At 46.0% G+C, this 12,245-nt stretch overlaps 2 long non-coding RNA genes across 2 annotated transcripts; one reads left to right on the top strand and one right to left on the bottom strand.

Moving 5' to 3' along the window:
• Positions 1-2,331: 2,331 nt before the first annotated feature.
• On the bottom strand, positions 2,332-7,374 carry LOC129385005 (uncharacterized). The gene is made up of 3 exons (XR_011894750.1): positions 6,887-7,374; positions 5,960-6,336; positions 2,332-2,548 (listed from the first exon to the last, which is right to left on the bottom strand). It is a non-coding gene; the product is annotated as an uncharacterized lncRNA (long non-coding RNA).
• On the top strand, positions 2,556-5,937 carry LOC129385006 (uncharacterized). Its single transcript, XR_008612534.1, has 2 exons — positions 2,556-5,726; positions 5,835-5,937. It is a non-coding gene; the product is annotated as an uncharacterized lncRNA (long non-coding RNA).
• Positions 7,375-12,245: the final 4,871 nt, after the last annotated feature.

The following is a 12,245-nucleotide window of genomic DNA, read 5'->3' as shown; positions in this document are numbered from 1 at the left end:
GTCACTTTCGTGAGCTGGCGCTGTTTGCATCACAAAAGGTCATAAGCAAAAAGAAAGGCAATATGTGCAGCGCTTTCATTTATACTTAAAGCATATACAGCATAGAAACCTGCAATATTGTAGTAGCTGCGAATCCGTGCTCACGTCAGCTCAAGATTGATAACACAAATATTAGATGCGTATATATCTTAGCGGAGCTAAATAATAGATGTGTGGTAAAATATGGTAGCGAATGCATGCAGTAACTGTGTCATTTATGACAGAAATGCGTGAGGAAATGTTAAGGAAAATCTGAACGATAAAATAACAGATGCAATATAACCAAGCAGTGTGCTTGGTGACAAAGCAAACACACCCTTATTTGACCCTTAAAAAAAGAAAAAAAAGAAGATGGAAAGAACAAGTTGCACAATGTACGCTGGTACAATAGCATGTACCTTGTGTTGCGAACGGAAAATACGTGTGGAAATATGTGGAACTACGGCCTTTTGAATGCGCGTTCTCACTGATCAACGCCAAGTGTTTCGAGCCAATGTGTACATCAAACACATCGCGAGGTGTATTTGCTTACACGCGACTTTCAAAGATTCACTGCTCTTCTTTGAGCCAACTAATTGTCAACAAACGTGGCTCGCAAAAAAAAAAAAAGAGAGAAAAGAAAATGACGACATAAAAGCGGTCATCATTCGACTCAGTCGCAGCAATCAATTCGCGCAGAGACATGACGTCCTTCACACTTAAGATTTTGATTGTTGAGGTCCTTAACGGGCCTTGACATCATGATTTGGATACCCAAGTACTTTCAGTCATAATACCACAATAAAGACCATCCCATGTATATCCAGAATGCACAAGCAACCAGCCGCAAGGATTGTTGTGACCGCGTAAAGCAGCTATAATAATAACTAAACTAATATCCTTACATAATCTAACCACCTGCAGATGGCTCAAGTGTGTTGTACACATGCATACCGCTTGTGTTTAATTGCTTTGACATTCGACATAACCACACAGGAGTTGTTCACCTGTATAAGGTGCTGAATTAAAAAGTCTTTAAATAGTTTCACCAAACGCCTTGAGTGTGCTATAGACCAAACGGCGCTTGTAATCGTCCTTCTTATATTCGGCAAAAAGATAACAAAGGGAAACAGCACCATTGTCTTGGCGTAAAACAAAACGTCGAAGCGCTTAATGAAACCATCATCCAGAACTCATGACTATTGGCAAATAATACTTGCCGTGGGGAGCAATTAAGTAAATGCGTGTAATATTTGTTCCCTATATATGGTCTCAGAACCGTCGATACACTTCCTTAAAATACAGAAATTTATTTACGGAAGCCGAAAATAATAAAGCAAGACGTGGCTCAGACGCGCAAGGCTTCAAGTGCTATATGAATGACATGGTTAAAGGACAGCGCTCACAATGCAATTCAGATGGTAAAGCATAAAGCCTCAAGCTGTAACTGAGCACTCATCCGTAATTATACGTTATAAGCGGATGAAACAGACACCTGGCTTACCATCCTGCTTCTATACCAGTGTAATTATTCCCTTTCATAGGCATACGAATTTAACAGGTAATCACAAAGCTACGCGGCAACTGTGATAGATGTATCGCACACTGATGGTGGGGTTGTTCGGAACTTCAGCACATCGACACTTTCATTCCTATTAATTTTCAGAGCAAATTATTCCCTATGTATACGTTGTCCTTCGTTTATATTTTCAGTGTCGTTTTTACGAGGGTCTTGAGAAGCAGCTCTTTCGAATTGCGTTGAAAGCGTATGTGTATCTGCAGAATATGTACGACATCTCTGCGAATCATCTCGATTAACGTAAAGCACACTACAGGCTATTATTGGATCGCACAGGTGAGCTTAGTTATAGAACTTAGCGTGCAGACGGCTGCCAAAAAGATGAGCAATTAAGTTCGTTCCGTTATCTCCCGATTTCTCTAAAGTGGATAGCGGCATCAGCTTTGACTCGTTTGCTAATATGCAACACATACTGTGATTCATGTTAGGGCGTTGAGCTTGTGCAGTGCCGGACGCGCTGGCAAAAGTCGTCTCTTGCAGCAACCCTCTTGCGAGCACACATCTATGTGTTCAACAGCGCCCGGGTCAGTGTACATAGAGCGAAAACGATAATAGCAATGAAGGTATAAATCAGCGTGCATCACGTGACGAAGTATGTATTCGAGACCTGAGGCGCGCCTGCGCAGCTCCTTTCTGATACTCACTGTACGTTTTCTTCCAGAACGAAGCTGAACCCAGACACGGCACCTCGTGTGTAGCGAAGGGTACGTACGAAATGAAATTTTACGCAGAGGCCAAGGATGACAGCACACTTTTAATCGGGAGAATATACATTCCCCAAAAGACGATGAAATAAGTGAAAAATATTCCCCTGAGTAACTTTATTGCACTGTATGGGTCGGGCAACGCGCTAAAGAAGCACAAAACTCACGAACAGCATGAACCTCTGCAGCGATGCCTAAGCTTCGGTGATCCATTTACGTAAGTTGTCCGTGGTCCGGGAGGATCGTCCTAGAGAAAGAAATTGTGGTCAGAGGTTAGTCACAACAAAATACTCTGTCTCTATTTTTAACATGTTCGGAAATCCAGCCCCGCGAGAAACGTTCAAGCAATTTTAACGTCGCCAGCAAGGAAGTGTAAACAGCAAGATCTACAACAATTTTGCATTGATTCAATTCATCTGCATTCATTCATCATTAATTCGGTTGCTTTATAAAACTTAGTTTGGCTCACTTATTTGCGCAATAATTTCATTACTCGTACAGTAAAACACGTTGTGGGGTTAGTTGGTTCATAGCTTTCAAAAGATGAAGTGCCAAACAAAGACAACACAATAAAGAAAGAACAAAGACAGGACAAAGCGCCTTGTCCTGCCTTTGTTCTTAGTGTGCTGTCTCTGCTGGCGCTTCATCTTTTGAAATTCATTAGCCTATGCTGCTTTAAAAAAATCACCACACATGTTAATCACGCCTTACTGATTCGATCGAAACAGAGATGTCTAAGTTTGCGTTCTGCTACGTTGTTTTAACAGAAAAAACAATCCGGCTTCGGGACACGCTTGTAGAGTAAAAAAAATAAAACAGTACGCTTTATTCTATTAGGGAGTATTGTAATATTGTGTTGCACGGCATGCGAGAGCAAAAATAACAATACCAGGGGCAATATTTCATTATTCACAAATAACAAATTAATTTGTGCCCACTACAATTAGCTGTCGGTCGTTAGCAACACGACAACGATAAACACTGTTAGTATCTTCCAGTCATGGTTACGTGAAACAATGCGAATAGGCTCGTTAACGCTTTATTGAGTTAATATGACAAGAATCTAATGTAACAGCTAAGTATCGGCATACTTGAAGTACTTTACGCCCCAGCTGAGAAAGGCTGTCGCAATTTTTTTTGAGGTGATGTACTGATCTCATGCTCGGTGCGCGGCAGTGGTTCCACATGTTTCATGGCATAGTTCCATTACTTGTGGCCACACAAATTGTGCACCTATGAAGAACATAAATAGAGGTTCCAACCGATCACCTTGGCAAAGAAAACTGCGCAGGGATACTCGATCTAAAACGTCGCCGTAAAGAAGATTAAGAAAACATTAAAATAATTTAACGATGAACAACGATAAGGTATAAGCATGAGAGATGTAATATCCAACATCATCAACTAAAACTCGAGGCCAATGTTTTCGAGTAAACACGTTGAAAAGTTTGCGAATTTTACTAAATACGAGATTCCAAGGTGCGATAACACAAAGAGCACGAGAAACAACTGGCTTCGAGCAACTTACTCAGCGCATATAATTGTGTACCTTCCACTGTGAAATATTTCTTGTTTGCAGTGCTTTCTCTGCCGACACCTTAATTTTCACACCCTTCTCTTTAGCTGGTCGCTTTAACGATAGCGAACAAACCAACGACTGACACACATTTGTAGAGAGGCTCGTGGTGCAAGGAACGGAAACCCTGCTAAGCATATTCCTTTAGAGTTGAGTTTTGTCTGCGCAAATATAGAGACCCTCCGTCATTTAGAGCATCAACGCCTTTCGCATAAATCTCGCAAGCGGGAATAACGTTATGTCAAAATGCTTCCGATGTATTTCTGAGGTTACGGAGATGGTGACACCTTCGGTGGTTGTGGGGAACAAAGACCCGATGACGCACGCTGGATCTGGTTTACGTTAAGTCGGGTTTACGCTGGGTCAGGTTTACGCCATGTCATACGTGAACTGTGCACATTTAGTTTGGAGTCCAATGGTACCAGGAAAGAAAAACAAAGATTGCTTCTTTGCAACCTGGGCATGCTGGTTAAAATAAAGTGGCGCAGTCTATACGTGCCTGTGTTAGTTGGACCAGCGAAGCAATTTCGCGTTGGAAAACTGTGTCAAAGCAAATTTTGCCGATTTCAGTTGTCCCCGAACTTTTGTTCGTGACTGTACATTCGCGTAAACGCAACCAATAGGTTCCCTATAGAGCTGAAATATAATCGAAACGGGGTGGAAAAGCATGCAGTTATGAGCTCGCCTCGGTGAACAAGCCTCCGATCCAGCTTCCGGTCCAGATTATGCGTTAACATAATCTACCAGAAGTCACGCAACCATGACAAGGCTATTTGCACTGACGCAGCGCCCAGTTGGCGGTTTCATTTATTTGTATTAATTTCCTCATTCGCTGTAAGGAATACTTCCGAGCTAGAGAGCCATAAAAAAAATTAAACATATAAAGGTAAGAGAATGTTTCCCTGCCTCCTCCTACCACACCTTTCCGACACTACTACGAACTTGAATTTTCAGGTAATGTCGAAAAATAAGAAATTTGCTGAGTTGATCGAAGAGCGCAAATAATACTGTCCTCCTAATGCGAGCACGCTTTGTCACACATAGAAATTGACGAAGTCAATCTGCTTGAACGCAACGATTGTAAGAATGCATTAACGAGAAGGTGCAACATCCATTAAAGTCTTGTTTGTGAATAAAAGAAATAACATCAAAACAAAGAAATAGCAATCAAACTAATTTCATTGTTCGACATCAATGCGGCAAGTGGCTAACAAAAACATGAAATATTTTATATTAATACGGCTGTAACGAAAACACAAATAAAATAACGTATTTCTTCCTCCAAGCTATTAGCTGCGCTAGACTTCGTATCGAATTTAGACTGGAATTAAAATTAATACAAACAAGAAATAAATTGAAGTTCTAGCTCGGATATTAACGCCACATTGTTGCAGAATGCTTCAAGTTTGTGGAGGTTACAGTGATTGTAAATTGTAGACGTGACAAATTGCGGCCATTGTTGTTTCTGTTAAATATTTACTCGATGCGCTGTTATCGATGTTATTGCGCAGTGTAAAAGGGTAACGATTAAAAACTTTTTAATTGGCCCACTTGGGCGAACGAGAAACGGTATAAAACTCGAACAACAGGCGCTGTTTTTTTTTTTATATGCAATCAGGTAACAAGCGATGGGCGTTTAGCAAAAAGGACAAAATAGCGCTTTTATTCGGCCATATGCGGAGCTTTGAAAAAAACAATTTAAACGAGCGCTTGCATACACATAGAGGTTACAGCATTTGAGAAGGAACAAATGCAGGCGAGCAGAAACTCGCCATTAAAATTGGAGCGTTGGGGGCCTCTCAGTTTTATGTCTGTAAGATGTCTGAAATCGGGATAACATTCGGCGCCAGTAAGTCGAATCTCTAGTAAGGCGAAACAAAGAAAGAATATAATAGTGTTGTGACTATGAGCTTTGATTTCCAGCCTGTTGTGATTGTATATTTTGCTTATGTCGCAGGTGCTGTGATTCTTAATGTTCTGCGATTCACGCCAACAGCCGAAAATTCTCGTTCTAAAGGAAACGGCCCGTGCAAAAAAGAAAAAAAAAAAGAAAAAAGAATGCCTGCAGCCAGAAATGCTTGCCTCTGAACGAAGCCGGCAGTGGGCGACATTTCGGGACGCCAGGCTCTTCTCCCTCGGCTGGCTTCTCTCTCCGCTCTTCGCAGGGGCCTCCTCCGGCCCGGCGCCATGTTGGACGGCGTCCCCGTCTCGGTTCCTCCTCCGCATCCTCCTCCCATCTTGGTCCCGCATCCCTGCGCCGCATCCCGCGGGACTCCAGGGCTCCGGGACGACGGATGCGAGCGCTGCTCTCCACGGCGCCTCCTGTTCGTATACTGAATGTATCCTGAGTAAGTAATCTTCCGGTATACCTTCAGTATACGTAACAGGCGACCCGAACAGATTTGGAAGCTGGGACCGGCTTGCGGGACATCGAGCCTGTTCGCAACACGACGTCCCTCCTACACACGGAAGGCAAAATAAAAAAAGTCAAAAGAAAGCAAGGCGTTACATGCAACATTGGTTGCCACGAATGCAACGCGGGAACCCGACAGGATAGAGGTAGATCGCATATATCTAGCTGCGAAGGGACCGATCCTGCAGCCTATATTATACGAAACCGCGGCAGAATCGATCCAACCCGCATACCTCGTGCTTTTCCCGGCCCATCTCGGCGGGTCACAATGAAGGCACTTCCTCGAAGCTCCACGCTATGGCGGCGGAGCCCGGCACGGAGCCCGATACGGCAAGGGCTCCCGGCGCCATGATTTACGTCGAACGTATACAGATCCAGTAAGGCACCGGGGACATATGATAGCGCTGGCCACGGCATCGCGAAGTGATGGCTACGGAGGCGCCATTGGCCTCGCGCGCTCCTGCAAGGCCGCAGTTACGGTACACACTGCGCACGAGCTCGAGAGCTAGCGACCGCATCAAACACGGCGAACGCGAGACGTGCAAGGGCCTGTCCGGGATGCACACGACCAGAAATTACGGCAATGCGTAACTCACCTGTCCCTCGGGCAAGGTGGGCGCCGCTCTCCCCTGCTGTAGATCGTCATTGGAAAGTGGCGGGCAGCAGCAGCGGCAGCAACAACAGCAGCAGCGTCAGCCCGGCTCGCGACAGCCCACTGTCCATCTTCGCTCTCGCTTGCAAAGGGGGGCCGTTACGAAACAGGCAGGGTGGCGTGCCTCCCCTCCACCCACTCGGCGCGGAAGAAAAACGAGCCAGCTCTCGCTGACCGCGCAGCGTTCTGCTGGCCACATTGGGAGTCGGTGGCTGCGTCGACGGTTGCCGGAGTAAGCAAACAGCGCCGCCGCGGCCGGCTGCGCGCGCGTTTTCTGGCTCGACTACGGGCTTGCCGGCCCTGCCTACGAAGTCCGGGCGGACAAACACTGCTGCTGCAGGCGAACGGCCACGCGAGCGCACAGGCGAGGGTCGTGCGGGGCAGCCGACTTCTCCGCGCGGGCGGTTACCCCCCTGGGCTGGACGAAGGCTCGCAACAAATGCTCGCCTCTACGCGGGCTTTAATCTCCTTTCTTATCCCCCTGGCTCATAAAAGGGCGCCCTGCCTCTTTCCCCCCGCCGGGCGCGTGGCTGGCTGCGCCTCCTCGCGGCACCGACGCAGTGACGAGCCAGCCTCTCTGCCTGCGCCCTCTCCGCCACCTCCTCGGCGCCCTCCTCGCCTACCGGCCGACGCTACCGCTTTTGTCTGCACTGGTGGTGACGTCAGGCGCACTGTGTATGTGTGCGCCGTGCTGGCCGGGAAACAACGTTGAAAGGTGTCCCGAGGAACAAAAGCATGGGCCTCGCACGCACAGACGCATCTCGGCGGAGCAGGCGATCGCTTTTGTCTTCGCTCGACGATCACGAAGCGAACACCGCAGGTGTGCGCGGGCCGCCCCTCCATTGTTTTTGCTATTCGATCATCGATGTAATTGCAGCTCGTAAAGATGGCACCGGCTATTGATAGGATCCAACGAACGAGGCATCGAGAGCGCTCGAACCTCCGGGAAGAAGGTCGTGACGTACACGCGTTGTTCTTTCTCGTCCCTGTCGGGCCATTGTTCTCGCAGGTGTGATCGCGGATCGACCGCGATGCTCGAGAAGTGATACCGCATAACTAAGCGAGTTGATGATAGAAACAACAGCAAAAAAGAAAGAAATACAATGAGAACTGAGAAATTAAGGGCGCACATGTTATGCTGCGCGGTGCACAATCCGGTTAGTAGCGCCACGAGCAACGCAAGAAAAATAAAAGCACACTTTTTGTTTTCTTTCTTCATCGATCTTCTTTAGAGAGTGCTCTGATCTTTTCACTTTGTGTTATCTCCAGCAATCGATTCCTCCGGCGCCCCTAGACGGCGTGGTCGGTGGGCAGGGGCAGTTTTTCCCTGTTTTCTATTTGTTTGCTTTCTAGTCGGGCGCGCGCTTAGGTTGCTGGGGGCAACGGCTCAGTTGCCAAGCGATGGCCTATGAGCGGCTCACCGCGGACCCTTCCCATCGCCCCTCCCCGCCGACAGCGGCCAATGGCGCCGTTTCTGTGACTCCATTTTTGCATGAGTAGAGAGAAGGTTCCGGCGAGGCGCGCATAGTGGGACGAACCCGCGCAGCAGGCGAGGAAGCTGAGTGCCCGCCAGCTGCTAGCTTGCCTAGCTTGCTCGCTTCGTTAGGAGAGGGCGGTGCAAGTCGGCGCTTTTTTGAGAGCGGCCTCCGGTGCTGGTATGCCACCGTTGCGGTCTCCAACCGCCATACTCACACGAAAAAAATTACTCTTTGTCCCCTCTTGTCTTCTTATTTTTTTCTTCAGTCGTGTTCCAAGGATCGAGTTTTCTGCCGCTGTCCACCGCCTCCTCCGCATCATCCCTCAAACTGCCCACAAACGGCCTGGAATCATAAAAATTAAATCCTGACTTCTCTGTCATTGCACTAATTGCAAGCAGCCACTGAAATTGCAGACGTTCACTTTCACCTATTGCTTCTTTTTTCTTAAGACGTAGAAGTTCGTTTATGTCCGATGAGAATAAAAAAAAAAAGGACTGTAAAACGTAAAACGCTGAAGCATAAGGAATTTGAGCGGATGAGCAGTCTTCTTTATTGAATCATATAGCGCGTTCGGAAGCTGCCCTTTCGAGATGTAAGAAAAACCGCTGACGCAGCGGAAGCTGTTCTACCGTGTCCATTTCGCCAATCACGGCGTAGGCTTTCAAGCGATTGTTACGCTTCGTCGAAATTTTGCTGAGTCGCAGTTCCGCGCTGTTGAGTTTCCCCGCGAAGCTAAATGAGATGGCTAGGGAGCCTCGAATTCGGATACATGTAGAATGCCATAGACACTATGCACTCTGTCAAAAAGAAAAGAAAGAAAGGAGAACTTCGTTTCGGCAACCACTTTTAAATTGCTACAAATAATATATGCGTCAGCCGTTGCAGAAACTCCAGAATTGTGGAGCACATCCACAAAGGGAATGCTTGGAGAAATCATTTGCGATGTTCCTTAGGCTTAAGATTTTGGGAATGCAGCAGACCATCAGATCATTGGCTAACTATATTACAAGCACAAACGATACGTTTCAGTAGCCACAGCCGAACTGTCGAGACCTGGCGACCGTCGCTTACGTCATAGATACTGTAATTCCACTCGGTCAAATTTCGCGGAGACACCTTTGGTTAATATATGCACATTCCAAATTCCTTATATTTACTTTGTTAGCAATTACACTTATCGAGATATGGAGAGAAGGAATCTATTCTACCCAAAGTGTCTCTATCGATTAAGGTGCCTCTGTATGCTGGCCAGCAATTAAAGATGAGAAGAGAGGCAAGTTGCTAAATGCTTATCTTTATGCTCAGCACGAAACAAATGAGAAATGTAGAACACAAGCCGCCGCACCGAGAAAATAGCGCACGGAACAGCGCGTAAAAGAGTTAACGAGAACTATGAGAGATGAAGATGAGTACACGAAATACGGCGTGAACAGAAACAAGCACCTGACAGATAAGCCAATCACATACACCAAGTAAACCGAGATCTGGGCTGCTCAGAAATTCACTTAATTGCATCGAACACTGCATATGCTATTTAACGTCTAACCGCGCAAGGTAGCACATCGTCAATAGCAACACATTAGACAGGTTGTGCAAAGGAGCCAAAAGGATACTCGACAAACAGAATCTAGTACTGAACTAGACTCATTAACAGAGGTCTGTCAGGCGTGAAAACAGCAAAGCAGATTATCTCTGTAAGACCTGAAGGAGCGAGATTGCTATTATGTCATCTTGCTTTTTGGACGGTGTAGGAATTGTGAACGCATATTAATGTGAAATTGGTTATGAAGAAAAGGTATACCGAGTATTATTGAGGAGGCTTCTCTAGTAAGTAAGATGGAAGAGAAGATGCTTAAACCCTCCCCCCCCCTCCCCCGTAAATATATCAGTGCGAGTTATTAAGAAATTTAGAGAATATATTCACAATTTCAATTACCCGCCTTGCGATAAGTAGACACCACGAGATATAACATATAACATATTACGCTGCCTGAAATTTATTGTGAACTTGTGCTGTACAGCATACATAACCGTTTTCATGCGCATACCTTATCTCTGCCACAAGATTAAGCCCCCCCCCCCCCCCCCCCCCCCCCCCCCCGCTTAATGCGCTAGTGAATAATGCACAGCTACATTCCCACAGCCATTGTCGGTTGCCAGCGCTTGGGTAATGCACCTCAAGAACGGAGAGGCAGTTGTCACCACATTCTCGCCTTACCGCCAACATTTTCACCCCACATGTTATACCAGTAATTCGGTTCCTTGAGTGCTCGATTTTTTCTTTGTTTTCGTTCTCTTCAAGCGAGCGCGCTATCTCATTGCTTGAATGGTAGAACGTGTTCTGCAGCCGAATGAAACCTGTTTTATCCGTCGGAAGTCCCGCAGCCTGAGCAGAAACATAGAACTAAAAAAAGAAAGAGAGAGAGAGAGGGAACAAAACACAACAAAAGACAAGTAGATATGCAGCCACGCGGCAATCGAGGGAAGCATAGACAGGAAAAACCGGGCTCTCTTTCGTAAACCAGGCAGCGGCGTATGCCAGCGACGCTGAGCTGGAAGGCCAAGCTATGAAGGGGCACGGGGTCCCTTCTCATTAGCTCTCTTTTCGTGACTTATATCGTGCCAGGAGATATGCGGAGATAGGTATATACGCTCACACTGAAACGAATGCGATTGCTAGGATCGCCGCAGCATCAGAAGTCAATCGTTCTAGACAACAAGCAGAGCTGTGGTTGTTCGAGCATTTATCTTCTATTCGAGCATTCATATATTGCTTTCGAGCAGTAAGGGTAAACTTAATACCAGAATTAGTATAGCGTCCATCGGGCCTGTTATGCCGATAGCCACCGAGTCCCGCCTGATATACGACACACCACAAAAATCAACAACTAATACTTAAAAAAAAACATCAACATTGAGCGCATCGGTACTTTGTGCCAAGAACGTGCCCTCAGCGCATATGTTCGAAGTCCGAGAAGGAGATGAATTCTCCAATAAAGCCCCTTGATGGGATGAAAGAATGCACAATTTTGCAACCTAGAGAGAAGCCTATACACATGGTTACCGAATGCAAGACTAATTAGATGACAGGGTTGGTAACCTTTCTTTTTTTTTCTCTCGGAATCGTCGCCACGTCGCTGCCCTAATCAATCAATTCTAAGTGAAAAGGGACGAAATGATGATGATTACAATGACGACGATCACTTTTCTCGAAACATTGAATTTGTTCCTGCGTGTTTTCCTCATTGTTTTCAAATAGAATAGTAAGCTGTTTGGCTAGTTGGTTCGGCATATCTTGCAGAGGGGAGCGCAGAAGTGGTTCGGAAAAAGGGGACAAGATAGGAAGGACGCTCTTTCCTGTCTTGCCTCCTTTTTCCGAACCACTTCGGCGCTCTCATTTGAAAGATATTCTTAACTATATCTTTAAATTACTTCCTACGGTGACGATCGGCGGTAAGAATGTGAAAAGAGAGTGTAACCCATTTTTTTTTATAACGGTAAAGAGATCTCAGCATTGTGCTTCGTTTACAAAAGCAGCTTTGATGATGCACGGAGAAGTCTCACCAATAAGCTCTTTGGTGTGTTTTTTTTATAGAAGCAATCACAGGTGAGTGCACGTGTATATTCCCCTTGGGATTATAATGAATTGCATAATAATGAACAGTTGGTAAAGTGGCAACCACCATGTATATATGGGAAAGCTTATAACAACACTGGCCGTGCTTTACTGGCGTACATGTTGGTGCACAACTTCCAAAAGTGTCCCACGAAAGTGGAAGTCAGTTTGTAAGTGAGAGACAAATTGGGTAATTAAGCTTATCCAAC

Source organism: Dermacentor andersoni, chromosome 5 (genome assembly GCF_023375885.2).
Source record: "Dermacentor andersoni chromosome 5, qqDerAnde1_hic_scaffold, whole genome shotgun sequence".
Taxonomy (NCBI): Eukaryota; Metazoa; Arthropoda; class Arachnida; order Ixodida; family Ixodidae; genus Dermacentor; species Dermacentor andersoni.
Note: the sequence above shows the minus strand (reverse complement) of the source record. Positions and strands in the feature narration are given on the sequence as shown.